Source organism: Phacochoerus africanus, chromosome 7 (assembly GCF_016906955.1).
Source record: "Phacochoerus africanus isolate WHEZ1 chromosome 7, ROS_Pafr_v1, whole genome shotgun sequence".
NCBI lineage: Eukaryota > Metazoa > Chordata > Mammalia > Artiodactyla > Suidae > Phacochoerus > Phacochoerus africanus.
In genome coordinates this window covers 24388661-24393330 of record NC_062550.1, presented here as the reverse complement: position 1 = coordinate 24393330, position 4670 = coordinate 24388661, and positions in this window count along the sequence as shown.

The following is a 4670-nucleotide window of genomic DNA, read 5'->3' as shown; positions in this document are numbered from 1 at the left end:
CAACAACAAGAAAAAACTGCAAAAAACACAAACACATGGGGACTCAACAACATGCTACTAAACAACCAATGGATCACTGAAGAAATCAAAGAGGATATTTAAAAATACCTAGAAGCAAATGACAACGAAGATACAACACTCTAAAACCTATGGGATGCAGCAAAAGCCATTCTAAGAGGAAAGTTTATAGCAATACAAGCCCACCTCAGGAAACAAGAAAAAGCTCAAATAAACAAGCTAACTTGACATTTCAAGCACCTCGAGAGAGAAGAACAGATAATACCTAAAGTTAGTAGAAGGAAAGAAATCATAAAGATCAGAGCAGAAATCAATGAAATAGAAACAAAGAAAACCATAGAAAAGATCAATGAAATGAAAAGCTGGTTCTTTGAAAAGATCAACAAAATTGATTAACCCCTAGCCAGACTTATCAAGCAAAAAAGAGAGAGGACTCAAATCAATAAAATTAGAAATGAAAAAGGAGAAGTAACAGTGGACATCACAGAAATACAAAGGATCATGAGACTCCTATATGCAACTATATGCCAATAAAATGGAAAACCTAGAAGAAATGGACAAATGCTTAGAAAAGTACAATCTTCTAAGACTACACCAAGATGAAAGAGAAAAGATGAATGGACCTTCACAAGAACTGAAATTGAAACTGTGATGAAAAACTTCCAACAAACAAAAGTCCAGGACCAGATGGCTTCACAGGCAAATTCTATCAAATATTTAGAGAAGAGCTAACACATCTCCTTCTGAAACTATTTCAAAAAATTGCAGAGGAAGGGAAACTCCCAAACTCATTCTATGAGGCCACCATCACCCTGATACCAAAACCAGACAGAGATTCCACAAAAAAAGAAAACTACAGGCCAATATCACTGATGAACATTGATACAAAAATCCTCAACAAAATACTAGCAAACCACATCCAACAATACATTAAAAGGATTGTACATCATGATCAAGTGGGATTTATCCCAAGGATGCAAGGGTTCTTCAATATCCGCAAATCCATCAGTGTGATACACCACATTAACAAACTGAAGAATAGGGAGTTCCCGTCGTGACGCAGTGGTTAAGGAATCCAACTAGGAACCATGAGGTTGTGGGTTCGGTCCCTGCCCTTGCTCAGTGGGTTAAAGATCTGGCGTTGCCGTGAGCTGTGGTGTAGGTTGCAGACGCGGCTCGGATCCCGTGTTGCTGTGGCTCTGGCGTAGGCAGGTGGCTACAGTTCCCATTCGACCCCTAGCCTGGGAACCTCCATATGCCGCGGGAGAAGCCCAAAGAAATAGCAAAAAGACAAAAAGACAAAACAAAAACAAAAACAAAACAAAACAAAACAACCCATACGATCCTCACAATAGGCACAGAAAAAGCCTTTGACAAAATCCAACACCCATTTCTGATAGAAACCCTTCAGCAAGTTGGCATAGCAGGAACCTACCTGAATGCAATAAAAGTCAAAAAAAAAAAAAAAAACAAACCCAAAAAATCAAAAAAACACAAATCCACCCATCAAGGGAAAGATAGGGAGGAGTGAATTTAGAAGATTGTACCAATATTTTATTGAAAAAAAGTCCATATCTTGGAAATAAAGGAGAAGAGTACCTGCCTGTCTTTACAATCTCATTGTAAATAGGTTCATCTAAAAATATTTAATTATAGATTGTGTATTTTCTCTATAGATTATAGGTTTTTAAATAACTAAAATTATTTAATTTAGTATTGTAAATCGTACTGGTTTAATTGTTTAAATTAGTTAAGAACATTTTGCTGTATTCATTGAAAAGTTGCATGAATCCTGTATTTTTTTAACTTTTGAGGAATTAGTCTATAATAAAATGCACCTCCACTTGGAGAGAATATGAAGAGTAGGGACTATATATTTCTTCCTTATATTAACCACATTTCTAATATTTTTTCTAAACCAAATTGGCTTAAATTTAAGTCTGTGGTTATCAAAGCATATGGCTATACCACTCAAGCAAGATGATCAGTTCTCCTTAAAGACAGACAACTTCCACTTTTCCAGTTTTCTTTTTATTTTACTGTTTTGGCTATGTCCAAGACATGTGAAAGTCTAGCACCAGGGATCAAGGCCATAGCAGAGCAGCCACCCAAGCCGCAACAGTGTCAATGCCGGATTCTTGACCCTCTATGCCACTAGGCAACTCCTAGAAAGACACTGTTGAATGGCCGCCCTAAACCTGTAATTTAAAATTACCTCCTAATATTTTTCCAATACGAAGTTCTTAGGTAAGGTATCTAGCACAGGCCATCTAAGATCAAATGACACTATGTATACTCTGGTAATAAAATATCATACCATAGAGATATTCAAGATTTAGATGGGTAAAAATCTTACAATATATAGGTTTTTACAATATACAGGCTCAGAGGTCTTAGAAAGTAGTTCTAGAATGTTAATTTGTGAAATAAAATTCTCTAGCTCCTGTGCTTTAAATGTATAAAAATCCCAAATCTAAAGTATACTGGGTTCAAGATACAAGAAGCACAGAGGCAGAGGGCCCCAAACAAACTGAACCCAAACAGACCCACAGCAAGACACATCATAATAAAAATGGCAAAAGTTAGTGATAAAGAGAGGATCCTAAAGGCAGCAAGAGAAAAACAGAATGTTACCTACAAGGGAACCCCCATAAGAATATCAGCTGATTTCTCTACAGAAACACTACAGGCCAGGAGGGAATGGCAAGAGATATTTAAAGTTCTCAAAGGAAAAAATATGCAACCTAGAATACTCTATCCAGCAAGAATATCATTTAAAATAGAAGGGGAAATAAAAATTTTTTCCAACAAACAAAAACTTAAAGAATACTGCAACACAAAACCCAGGTTAAAGGAAATATTGAAAGGGCTTCTCTAAACCAAAAAGAAAGGAAGGAAAGGGAAGAAAAAAGAAAGGGGAAAAAAAAAAAGAAGAAGAGGAGGAAGAACTAGGACTGAGGAAACCGCAATCAGAGAGCAGTCACTCAAATAAGCCAGCATACAGATTTAATCATGAACGTGCTTCAAACAAAATAAAATTTAAAAGAAAAAAATAAAAAAGAGTCATCAAAACCATAACATGTGGGCAAGGGATGTTAGGAAGTAAATAACCCTTTTTGTTTGTTAGTTTGTATGTTTCTCTTCTTAATTTTAATATAGTAATGAAGTGTTTGAACTTACAGGACCATCAGGCTAAAACACACAATTATGGGAAGGGGTTAGCATATTTAAAAAACAGGGCAACCACAAGCCAAAACCAAATATTGCATTTGCAAAAAATGAAAAAAAAAATACACTCAAGCAGATAATAACAGGAGACCATCCAACCAAAAAAAAAAAAAAAAAAAAGGAAGAATGGAGAACCATAGAATCAACTGGAACACGAAGTTCAAATGGCACTAAATAATCATCTATCAATTATCACCTTAAATGTCAATGGACTGAACACCCCAATGAAAAGACACAGAGTGGCTGAGTGGATGAAAAGGCAAAAACCTTCAATATGCTGCCTACAAGAAACTCACCTTAGGACAAAAGATACATATAGATTGAAAGTGAAAGGGTGGGGAAAAATATTTCACGCCAATAGGCATGACAGAAAAGCAGGAGTCGCAACGCTCATATCAGACAAAATAGACTTTAAAACAAAAGACATAAAGAAAGACAAAGAAGGACACTACTTAATGATTAAGGGATCCAGCCAAGGAGAGGATGTTACTATCGTTAACATATATGCCCCAAATACAGGAGCACCCAGATACATACAACAAATATTAACAGACATAAAGGGAGATATTGATGAGAATACAATCATAGTAGGAGACCTTAATACCCCCCTCACATCAATGGACAGATCGTCTAGACAGAAAACCAATAAAGCAACAGAGATCCTAAAGGAAACAATAGAAAAGTTAGACTTCATTGATATCGTCAGGACACTACATCCAAAAAAAGCAGAACACACATTCTTCTCAAATGCTCATGGAACATTCTCAAGAATCGACCACATCTTGGGACACAAAGCTAATCTCAATAAATTTAGGAGCATAGAAATTATCTCAAGTATCTTCTCTGACCACAATGCCATGAAATTAGAAATCAACCATGGGAAGAGAAATGACAAAAAACCTACTGCATGGAGACTAAACAACATGCTACTCAAAAACCAATGGGTCAATGAGGAAATCAAGACGGAAATTAAAAACTACCTTGAAACAAATGATAATGAAGACACAACCGCTCAAAATCTATGGGATGCTGCGAAAGCAGTGTTCAGAGGGAAATTTATAGCAATACAGGCCTTTCTCAAAAAAGAAGAAAGATCCCAAATGGACAACTTAACCCTCCACCTAAATGAATTAGAAGAAGAAGAACAAAAAAGGCCTAAAGTCAGAAGAAGGAAGGAAATTATAAAGATCAAAGAGGAAATCAATAAAAATAGAGACTCAAAAAACAATAGAGAAAATTAATAAAACCAAGAGCTGGTTCTTTGAAAAGGTAAACGAAATGGACAAACCCCTGGTCAGACTCACTAAGAAGAGGAGAGAAAGAACCCAAATAACCAAAATTATAAATGAAAAAGGAGAAATCACAACGGATACAGCAGAAATACAAAAAACCATAAGAGAATACTATGAACAACTCTACGGCAA